The sequence below is a fragment of the Somniosus microcephalus genome, chromosome 8 (genome assembly GCF_052327205.1).
Source record: "Somniosus microcephalus isolate GS21.2 chromosome 8, FLI_Smic_1.0, whole genome shotgun sequence".
NCBI classification, from domain to species: domain Eukaryota; kingdom Metazoa; phylum Chordata; class Chondrichthyes; order Squaliformes; family Somniosidae; genus Somniosus; species Somniosus microcephalus.
The window spans coordinates 69,372,356-69,384,439 of record NC_140994.1 but is presented as its reverse complement, the minus strand read 5'-3'; the positions used below and the strand labels follow the sequence as shown (position 1 = coordinate 69,384,439).

At 49.0% G+C, this 12,084-nt stretch overlaps 1 pseudogene; it reads left to right on the top strand.

The window, feature by feature from the left end:
* The first annotated feature begins 194 nt into the window (after positions 1-194).
* On the top strand, positions 195-3,780 carry LOC147113620 (interferon-induced protein with tetratricopeptide repeats 5 pseudogene; annotated as a pseudogene).
* Positions 3,781-12,084: the final 8,304 nt, after the last annotated feature.

Below are 12,084 nucleotides of genomic sequence, written 5' to 3'. Positions count from 1 at the left end.
CTTTTCTGCTTTAAGGATAGGTTCTCCTTCTGCATGTTGGGGTGGGGAATGATCTGGCTCACAGACAGCAGGGTCCCTGTGGAGGACCAGGTTGGTGATCCTATTTAGTAGAGAGTTACTTTGACTGCCAATATGAGAGGGAGAGCGTTTAAAATTAGCACTGGCCTTTTTAGTGAGGGGACTCCCATTTCAGAATGGAATACATGAATAAGAAGGAGGTGTAATGGGTGAACCAAAAGGCAGACTGAGTACTTCAACCAATGCTCCTGATCATATCATTGGGGCTGGGGGTGGTTGAGGTGTTGCTGTGCATTGGCTGAGAAGACTAAATGGCCAGGAGCTAATACATCAGCCTGCATGAAGGAGACGAGTGTCAGCTGAGATTTTGCAGTCATACCCATTGCTTTTGCAGTGGTTTTTGCAGAGGTCATCATTGTGTGACCAGAGTCTTCATGGCCAGTGGGTCCAGGAGTCGGGAGAAGGCCTTAGTTAAAGAAACCGGAGGGGAGGTCAAGTCTCAGCTAGTCTGAATTGAATTTTGATGAATTTTGTTCTCTTGCAGCAACGCACAGAAGGATTTGTTGAAAGTGAAGCTCGATCAGCTTCAATGTCACTTCACGTGGGGCCCACAGAAAGAAAACATTGATTTGGACGATATGAAGCAAAGATTGCAAGATTCAATACAGACTGGTGTGAAATATCAGGCCATGCCACACAACCAACTCGCTTTCATATGCTGTCTGCAAGGCAACTGTGAAGAGGCAATTCAAAACTTAAAGGAAGCTGAAAAGATTCTGAGGGAGAATCATGAACATGAATTTGAAAGAAGAAGCATCATCACCTATGGAAACTATGCCTGGGTATATTATCACATGGGACAACTGACAGAGGCCCAGTCCTACCTCGACAAGCTGGAGATGATCTGTAAACGATTTACTAATGGCTCTCGGTATACAGCATTGATACCTGAAGTATACGGGGAGAAGGGTTGTTCACTGTTGAAATCTTCCAGGAAATATTATTAAGAGTCAAAGGAATGTTTTAAAAAGGCTCTGGAGGAAGATCCTGATGACACTGAATGGAATTTCGGTTATGCGACTGTTCTGTGTCGTCTGGAAGGGTTTTCTGGTACCCCAGAGAGCTGTGAAGTCAGTCAATCAGTGAAGCAGTTGCGACGTGTGCTGGAGCTTGATCCAGATGACTCTGTAGCCATGGTGCTGTTGGCTCTAAAACTACAAGAGTTCAAGCAAAAGGTGGAAGCTCACAAATTAGTTAAGCAAGCATTGGAAAAGTCCCCTGATCATCCACGTGTAATTCGTTATGCAGCAAAACTTTTGAGAATAGAAGGAGATGTGAAAAAAGCTGTGGGGCTGTTGAAGACAGCATTAGAAATTACCCCAAACTCTACCTTCTTACACCACCAAATAGGTCTGTGTTACAGAAAAAAAATATTTCAACTGATCAAAAATCCAGGCAGTAAAAACCCTGGCAATCCTGCTTTTCAAGAGAAAGCTGAGTTGATCATACTATGCAAGTACCATTTTGAAAAGGCATTTGAGCCCCGCCCAATAACTTTTATTAATGCAAAACTGGATTTTGCAGGAATCTGTTCATTAAATGGTGAATATCTCAAAGCAGAGGAGATCTACAGCGATCTACTGAAATTAGAGGATATTTATCCTGATAATAAGCAGGCAATATGTTTACAGGCTGGATTATTTGAACTGCATCATAAAAGATCTGAATCAAAAGCCATCACCCATTTTCTGGAAGGACTTAAAATCCAACGTGGCACAAGAGATTGGGAATTGTGTTGTGATAACTTGAGAGAGATTGCAACAAAACAATGTGAAAGGAATCCCAGAGACAGTGAGGCATTTGGTGTTCTTGGGTTACTGCACCAGCTGGATGGGGAGAAGTGTGAAGCTATTGAGTGCTTTGAAAAGGCCTTGGAGTTTGATTGTGGCAATGAAGAATATCTCAGTGCTCTCTCTGAATTATGCCTTTCTATCTAGGTCAACGCTGACTTTCCCAGCTGAAACTACACACAGCGGGGTCGAGTTTTTGCTTTGGGCACAAATTGGGCTTGAAATTGCACTGGACAGCTCACAGTTCAAGTTTCTGCTAAAATGTATTTGAATATTCACAAACATAAAGGGGGAAAAATTCAGTATCGCCCCATTTGGGCCGCCATTATCGGCCGTGCGCAAAGTTCAGCGCCTGCCGCTAATTATCGCCGCCGACAGCAAACTTGCCTTTTATCGCCCCTGCAGGTGATTGGAGCGCTAAATCAGGCGCTTCACACCTGTCTTAAGGCACAAACGCCGACGAGTGAGGCGCTACCTCAGAGTGCTGGCGAAGCAAGGAAGGGCAAATCTGTGATAGTGGATTGGCGGTTAGGATCAGATCAGCCATGATCTTATTGAATGGCGGAGCAGGCTCGAGGGGCCGATTGGCCTACTCCTGCTCCTAGTTCTTATGTTCTTATGTTAAAAAAAACTGCAAAGTGCTGCTCAGTACTCAAAACTCCTTCACACAGTGCTGAATCTCTACTGAAGTCTCTCTCTCTCTCAGACTGCGTGGTGCAAAAACATCACTGTCAAAAAAAGGCAGGAAGCGGTCGCCTTTAAATAGCACTCCCCTAGTCCCTTTCTGACAGCATAACGCTCCCCTCAACCTGTCGTTGCTAGCGGCAGGCGGTAAGGCAGGGGGTGCCGCTCAATATCCGGTCCGGGGCACTAACGGGTCGTTGCGCACTCGAATGACGTCACAATCTCCCGGCGCAAGAGATCGTGGCGGAAGTGTTTAGCGCCGCCACAAAATGTCTGGTTAATTTTGCGAGCGACACAAACATCGCCTCGCCCGGCCTCTAGTTGCTTTGCGCCCCAATTGGCGCTCTCTTAAGGCGCTAACGAGCGGCGCAAGCAACTGAATTTTCCCCCCAAAATCTTCCAAGAACCAGTGCAATCTGTCAGTGGAATAGAATGTAATCAGTTATTTTTTTTTTTGCATTAAAAACATTCATTGATGTATTTAAGAGTGGTAACAATGTGCAGTTTTATTAATACAGCTGAAAATGGATGTAACAAAAAATAAGCATTTTTAATAAGTCTTTCACCTGTGATTAACCTGATTTAAAGTGACTGAAAATGACTTTAAAAATTATACTGAACCATGTATTAGTTTCATTGTTGTACGCTAGTCAGATTTTTAGTAATTTGAATATTTTTTAAGATGTAAAACCTATTAAATCGTGCCCACTAGTGCCTGGGCACCTATGTAAACGAGCTCAATTTGAAAACCCTCCTTGAACGTCCGCAAACGGACTCGCTATCCTCGTTACTTCGATCTTGGTGCGTGGCCATCTTCGGTCGGAATGTTTTTTAAAACAATGTTAAAGATCGTGGAAAACTCGATTTACGCTCGACGTACCTTATGCTCGAGTTTCCACGATCTTTTGCTTTGGTTCGGCCACTTTCACCTGGATTGCGCAATTTTCCCGCTATACGCGATGGCCGCTGTAATGCCTGAAGGAAGATTATTTTCTCTCTCTCTCTGTAACGAGCCGCTCGCAGCGCCCTGATTTCCAGCCTCTTCAATGTAAGCGGTTCAACTCCACTGGGTGACTTACGGCTAAAGGATATAAAAATAGATTAAAATGGCTAAAAATAATGAAGCTTTATAGTTGCAGATGCAGATTTTCCAATGAGAAATGTTAATTAGCTGTAATATCAGAGACTGAGTGTTAAAATAGCCAATAAAAAGAAACTGTAGCTGTGATTTTATTAGTGTCATTGATCTGTGCTAATGCTGACAGTGTCTCTCATAGTCCATAAGTTGAGATGGTGAACTGTACCAGCTCTGTAAGGAACATTCAGACCAGCCTTTAACACAGGCAGTAAACTTAACAGCTGTTGATTGTGGAGTGAAACAAGGCCCTTGCACTGCTCGCTGTAGCCATAGTGATATTAGAGAAAGGTTAGGAAGAAATGGTTGGGAAGGTCCAGAGGATTCGGACAATGGAAGAACCTAACATTGGGAGAGGCTGCAGAGGCCTCACGCCACACTTAGACCTATTGGAAAAGCAGCACCTGGAAGGGTTCAGCCTTTCTGTGGAGGTATTGTCTCAGGTATGTGCAATGCTGGAAACTTCATTAAAGATAGTGGAGGATGTCCAGCACCCATGGGACTGCACCACTACTGAGTCAATGCCTTCAGGAGAGGAGAAGAACTGAAGGCTTCCTCACCCCATTTTCCTCCTTCTTCCATTTTAAGTGGTATATCAGAAATGAATCCAGACCCTTATTTCTCAATCAGTGGTGGATGTGTGAGTTGACAGATATTTCAAAGTTAATCCTACAGTCACCATTTCTAATTCTACCGGTCTGGAGATCATTTTGTGTGATGTTGGGGGTTTTTGGCATGTGCCCAGTCAGCTCTGCCCCTGACTGTCTCTGAGCGGTTCGAATCACTCCACACCCCCTGGGTTCTAGACACCGGACTTAGGTACAGGCGATGATACAGAAAAACGAGTAGACAAGTGGTTCAGTGCAAGAAAACCGTAATTTTTATTAAAGGCAAGACAAGATCACAATACTGAGAATTACTATAATGATAACAGGCATATAAAAATAATACACTTATTTGGGAATGGGGAACACATGGCACATCGAGGGAACAAACACATTAAAATACCCTTATTCTTATCCCACCCCCTATACCTAACTAGATTAAGCTATGAGGGGCCAGGGATTTATGCTCACCAATTCGAAACCTGTTGACTTTTAACGGTTGTGAGTTTTGGGGTGCACTCTTGCTGTCCTTTGGGATACTTTGTCGCCATGTGGTCACAGGGCGCGGTGGTGGAGTTGTTTATGCGAATCACCCTCCTTTTCCTCAGCTAACATCGTCGAGTCGCGATGGGTCTTCTTCTTCCTCGGGCGGTTTAGTCACTGACGGGTTTTTAAAACGGTTGGGGCTCGGTTCGCGGTTTATACTGTCAAACTGATTTTTCTACCCATTCTTCGAACGCCAGTTTATTCGTCATGGACGCTGCTATCCATGCTTGAAATGCCAGTTTATTCGTCAAACGCTAGCTTATAACTAGGCATTTGTCCCCCAATGCGTCTTTTCGCTGCCCTTCTCTGCCTTTACCGGTTTACCATTTTCTTCATCTCGTCTCGTCTCATCTTGTCTGCCTGTTTGTGGCCTGTGTGTCCTGTGTGTTTTCGAATTCGGGTCTCGTTCTCCTCCCGCGTTTAGCCCTCGGTGTAGTAATAGGCGCCCTTGGTGTTGAGCGGCGCGGGGAGCGAGAAGAGAGCCCGCCACGAGGCCAGGGCATGAGAACGAGAGGCAGGAGGCCAAAGGCCAAGCGATAAGAGGCAAGAGCAAGAGAGCGATCACTACCGATGGGCCTACAATTATACCCGGTTCTTCATCCCTTATTTGCGTGCCAAATCAGGTCAGTCCTTTGTCTAACTTTTGGCGGGCTCGTTTTAAAATGATTACAGCCATTTACTTTAACGACTTCTGGGGTGGTTGTCCCCGTGCTTAATGGCTTCGATGTCCTGGCTGTTTGTTATTTATGAAATTTAATTTTCCTCATCCTGGCTTGATGGCTACTGTGAGCTGTTACTGATTAAATATGCAGAAAACTAATGGCCTCGATTAGGCCCATTCTGACCCGATTTGTTCCAAGGTGAATGAATGCATATTCTGTGTTTGCTTAGCTGTCTGGCTCCACAAAGTCTTTTCACAGATTCATGCATTTTAGGTTTCGTTTCAGGTTTTGTAAAGTGCCTGCCTTTTTGCAGGGCCATGCTTTTAAAATCCTGTACTTTTGGTCACGAGGTTGCAGAAGCCATTTTGGGTACCCTTTTTAACAACTTGTCCAATACAGGTTCCCTTTAACCATAACTTTGGGGAATGTGGGGATTTTGAGAACCCTACACTCCCCCCTGTTGATACTAAACTCGCTTTAAATATCATCCTGAGAAGGTGAGCAAAATTCCTGACCCTCCATAGTCAACCTTCCCCTGTAATTACCTATCTATGATCCCACGACACATGCATTTCCCACTCTGTAAAAATGTAGTGTACATAAGCCTACATAGACAGATTACAAGCGTTTACACATATCCAAGCATGGAGGGGGTCAGACACCCCTGCACCACTTGGTATACATCATCTTTATTAACATAACACTTCGTAAATCTTTATTGAAAATAACAAAGAACACAAAAAAACAACAATCTTTACCCAATAACACAAACAAAAAATTCAAACAGGAGTATCTCCCTCCACCTTAACATAATGTTCTTTCCACATCCTTTGGTTTCGGAATTCTAGTATTTGGCCTTTTCCCTTGCACTGAGTGCACACTAGGTACAATACTATCCCCAACTGGCAAACCACGAGAATGTGGGAAGCCAGTCTAATCCACGAAGGGACCTCTATATTCTCAAAAATGTCCCACCAGTGTGGAAGTACAATGTCCAATATCTTGGCCCCTATCTCTTCTGTTTTCTGCTCCAGAGTGTAGAAATGTTTCTGGGAGACTATAACTGCTTTGAGTATTTTGGTAAGATGTTCTGGGAGAGGGGAGATTTCATAGCCGAAATGCGCTACATACTTTTGTAGATTGGTAAAATTCTCTTTTACAGTGAGGTGAACAGTGGAGGGTTCAGGAATGGGGACAATTCGTTCCTGGGCCACTTGAACTTCTGCCTCGGGTTTAAAGCAGAAACTGCTGTCACTTACCGGACACCAGCTATGCTGTCCATGCTGGTAGTGGGGCGCTCCTGTGGTGACACAATATGTCCCACCTCCTATACATGCTACCTGTGGAGGAACATGGCCTTGTGCCATTGCCTCCATGGTACAATTTATAGGTTTTACGCCAGCAGCTCTGAACCCGCACTGTGGTTTTGAATAGGCGTTCAAGTGCTGGGGACACAGGATTATGTTTGCTCCCCGGCTCCGGCACCCAGAGAGGTCAGTACCTGTCATAGTGTGCTCCCACTTTATGACATAAGGTGGGACCGCTGTGAAACGGATGTGTGCACCCCCTTGAATGACTCCAATGTCCCACCCATGACCGGCATTCTAACTACTATACCCATGATCGTATGGTTTGACCGTCCACAATCTACTGGGACTGGGTAGGCCTCAGAAGCTAGCTGGAGTTGGCACGGGCTTAATGCATTCTCAAACGGATGGAGGGCTGCGAGGTGCTTGTTGTTGATCCAGGAGGGGACTAAACCCTGTTTTAAATCCTTCAGATTACTGCGGCCCTCGCCCAGCAACCACGCCCCGTACAGCATGCACACCTCGTTCTGCGCAGCCTGATCCGAAGCATTTCTGTCCTCTCTTATGAGAGCATTTACGGTCTTTGTGTGCTTCTCCAGCTCGGCTATAATTTCTGTTAAATGGACCGTCATGGTCTGGTCCTCGTGTAACTCTGACCCCACTACTTTGTTCTCATACATTAAGATTTTCTTTAACTGAGTTTTTAAACCGTTTATCTGGGTCTGTAATTCTATGTCATCTAAACTGTTGATGACAGAGGACCCTGTGTTAAACACAGTAGAAACATCATTCCATGCTCCCCTTCTTTTCCTCCCAGTATTACCCAAAAACTCATGGTGTGTGGTGTACAGTTCGGTTTTGTCGACATTGGCGAAATCGAACTCGTAAAATTTTCTGAACATCTCCTTTAACAGAGCCTGGTATAACTGTTCTGTCTCTTTGGGGCACCACTCCGGTAAGTGTACCTCGGTGAGGTTTAAAATCACAGAGGCTACCGCGTAGTGTACCCCCTGGTTTAGCACCTGATCCGTAGGCACTAGTACCAGCCCATTCCCTGGTCCCTTGGTGGTGGCGGGGCACCCCTCCCTGTGTGTCTTTGCTGCCTGGGTCATGGGCAGGGGCTTTCGGGGGCAGGTCACAAGCTCAGTGGCATTCACTGGGATCGGGGAGTATGGGACCGCGCACGCCTTCAGGCTGGAGTCCCACTTCACCCCCTCCCCGGCATCTTGCCATTGCCGGTGGAAAATGATGGATATGCCTGTGGGGCAGACCCTCTCTGACCCCCACATACAGACATAAATCCCTTGATCCGGTTCCCACCACTTGTCCCAGCACACACTTAATCCCCCGTGAGTCCCCGTAATTGTCCGATGGGTATTGTTCCCCAACTGTTCCCACTCGACTGCGGGGTTCCTCATATCCTTGCTCAGCTTTCTGAGCCACCACCACCTATCCAAAGGAATCTGTCCTTTGCATGTTAAACATACACGTTTCCCTATGGTGACGCTGACCCTTGTGGCAATGACCTGTGCCCTGGGGCACAGGAGGGAGGCCTCCCCGTACATGAACCTGGTCTGGCTGGAGTACTGAGACAAATTGGACCCCAGCCACCCTGGCCACCTTCCCTCTTGGACGTAGACGGCGATCTCCTCCACGTCCCGTTCGCCACTTCCATCGGTCACCTTAGGTGCTCTTTCTCCTGAGCACCCATAGGTGTGGGATTCCTCCACGTCACCTCGCTTTCCAATGCTCAGTCCTATCAGGGCGAATAGGAGTATGCCCCCCTTCATCCTGAAATCCTCTCTGCAAGGAGACACAAGAACATATAGCCAGGTCCCGAGGAGATTCTCTGGCTTGGGTGAAGTATAGACGGGTCTCGCGACCTCCACTCAAATACACACACTCTTAACAGGTTACTACTTATTTAAAACTACCTGTCACCTTGTTTAAACTTAAACCAAACACCCAAACTTAAAAATACTTAAACTTAAATTACCTAAACTATGTACAGCCGCCGCCCGTCTCCGGGCAGCCAGCCTAATTCCTGTTTGGGCTGCGGCACACCGCTCCCTTCAGTGTGGCCGCACTGTTCTGTACTTTCGGTCCCTCACAGCCTGTGGCTGCTGGCTGGGGACCTCTGCCTTCGGACCGATCCCTCACTCGAGGGGCGGCCCCTTTTAATGGGGGAGCTGGTGACCACGGTTTCCTTGGCTGGGGCATCCGTGGGGACCTTGGCGGGTGGGGATTTTCTGACTGGTGGGCCTTTAACCCGAGCCACTGCCCCCTCCGGTGTGGTCTGTGTACTTACCACTACCGCCGGCTGAGGATCTTCTTCCTCAGGCTTTACCTCTCCTGAACCTGGGCTAGGGGCAGGTAACTCTTCGCAGCCTGGTGTTGCAGGCTGGGGGTCTCTGCCCCCAGATCCCAAATCTGGGTCCGGGGCGGGGTCTTCGCCCTCAGGTCCCTCCTCATCTGGATCCTAGAAGAGTGGGGGAGTGTCCCAATCGGTGGGCGGGATGGTCCCTCCCCTTAAACAAGCCACAGCGCCTGCCTGTGCAGTCTGTGAACTTGTTCCCGCTGCAGTCTGAAGATTTCTGCCCTCAGACCTTACCCCAACTGACTGCTCTCTCTTCTCGGGTTTAAACAGTTTCCACTGATTAATATGGAACCATTTGGTGCACCGAGGCATCTTAATGGCGTGTAGCATGGGGCTGGCCTTGTCTACAATGCTGTAGGGCCCCATTTATAGCGGTTCTAGACTTCCTACCCGAGCATAGTTCCTCACCATGACCTGATCTCCTACCTCCCACTCATGGTGTTTTCGGGGTTCTAACAGCAATCGGTTGCTCCGATGCTGCTTTCCCATGTTCCCAGCCGCCTGCCTGTGGACCTGCTTAAGGTGCTCGAAGAGGTTACGGGCGAACCTGTCCCGGTTTACCTCCCTGAGCTGACCTTCGGTGAGCACCGGGGCTAGTACATGAGTGGGGGTCCGCATAACCCTGCCAGTCATCAGCTCATGCGGGGAGTACCCTGTGCTTTTCGACTGGCTGGCCCGGATCCCCATTAGGACCAACGGTAGGACCTAAGCCCATTTTCGAGGCGAATCCACCGTCTCCTTCCTTAACCTTTCATTTAAGGTCCTATTCATCCTCTCCACAATCCCTGATGACTGTGGGTTGTGGGCAACGTGCCATTTCCCCTCGATGCCTAGCAGCATAAGGGTATTCTGCATTACCTGCCTGGTAAAGTGACTCCCTTGGTCGGACTCCACATACTGCGGTAGCCCCCATCGCGAGAACACTTCCCGGACCAGGATCCTGGCCGTACCCAGAGCTGTGGCTGTTCTGCAGGGGAAGGCTTCTATACATTTGGTGAACACATCTACCAGGACTAGGCAGTACTTATAGCTTCCCTGGACAGTGGGTAGGGGCCCGATGTAGTTAACCTGTATCGACTGCCATGGTCCCACTACCTGCCTGATTTGTCCCATGGGTACCTTCCTTTTGTGGGGGTCAGGGTTATTAGCAGCGCACACTAGACAGCCGGCGCAGAACTCGCGAACATCTTCCCTGAGTCCTGGCCACCATCCCGCCTGCTCCACCCGCTGCCAGGTGGTCTCAGGCCCGGGATGCCCCGCTCCTGAACCCTCATGGACCAGTTGAAGGAATTCCCTCCGGTGCTGCTGTGGCACAACCCACTGTACCCCCCTGAACAGCATGCCTTCTTTTATGGAGAGGGCTGCTGCGCCGTAAGGGCCCTCTACCCTTTTTCCCTCAGTCACTGCACTGAGGACTGCCTTGAGGACGGGGTCTTGGGCTTGGACTGTCTTAAGGTCCGGGCTAAAGCTACCCCTGCACTCCCTTGTGTCACATCCCTACCCCTGACTGCTGCTATGGGTCTGGACCCATATGGGTCCCAGAAAGTGCCTGTGCGGGCACCCTCCTTAGCCAGCATGTCAGCCTGCTGGTTACCCTGACTATGGGGTTCTGTGGAGGAATGGGCCTTCACCTTGTGAATGAAAAACTCCCCTTCCTCCCCCACTGCTGCTAGGATTTTTTCCAGCAGGGGTTTTACTCTGAGGGGTCTCCCGTCGGCGGAGGTGTATCCGCGGCGGGACCAGATGGCCAGGTACTCCGTACACGAATTGCACGTAAACATGCTGTCTGAGCAAATCGTGTACGGGGTGGGGAAGACTGCTGGGCGCTCATGGTGCTATGGAGCTTAATTGCCAGGGCAATGTTTGCCGCTGGGTCATAAACTCCGCATCCCATGAGTTGCTCGCCAGCAGATACCGTGCTGGAGCCGTCTACATAGATCTCGCGGCCTGTGGGATGTATCCCGGCCCGTAAACCTATGTCCACTTCCCAAACCCCTTCTAAGGAACACCGGTGGGCTGTTCCAGGAGATACCAGGTTGGCTGCGAGCTTTGGCTCGCAGAGACCCTTCACCTTAAGGTCCATCTGTGAGAAGAGCAGGGTCCAGCAAGCAATGCGAGCACTGCTCACCGTTCCATCCTTGATCCTCCCATCTCGGAGCATCTGGGTGGGTGTGTGATGGGTGAGGAGGGTGATGGGAGAGGTGCCTGTGAAGATCAGTGATCTTTTCACAGCCCAATGTGTGGCCAAGAGGTGCCTCTCACAGTTGGAGTAGCTCCTCTCCACATCCGTGAGTATCCTGGAGGAGTAGACCACCGGCCTCAGCTGGCCATGCCGCTCTTGGAGCAGCACAGCACTCAGGCTCTCCCTGCTGGCTGCTACCTCCAGGAAGAACTCTTTTCCCCCATCTATGGCCCCCAGAGCTGGTGCGGTCTGCAGATCCTCCTTGAGCCTGACAAATGCTGCCTGGCAACCCTCATCCCAAACCCACTCCACTCCCTTGTGTAGGAGTCGGAGCAGAGGAGCTGCTGTGGCTGCATAGTCTTCAATGAAGTCTCTGCAGCCCTAAAAATGACCTCACACCCGTAACTGTGTTGGGGACGGGTAACTCCTGTACTGCCTCCCTCCTAGCCTTATCTATGGCCCTTTCCCCAGTGCGTACGGTCAGGCCCAGGAATTTCACCTCCTGCTGGCCGATCTGCGCTTTCTTCGGGTTTACTTTAAAACCCTCCTGCCTGAGCAGCTCCAGCAGTTCGGCCAGTAGTGGGCCATGCTCCTCTCTCAAATCGGTGAAGAGGAGCAGGTCATCCACATACTGCACCAACTGTCTGGGCTGGCTGAATCCCTTTAAACTATTCGCCATACACTGGTGGAAAATGCTGGGGCTGTTGTGGAAGCCCTG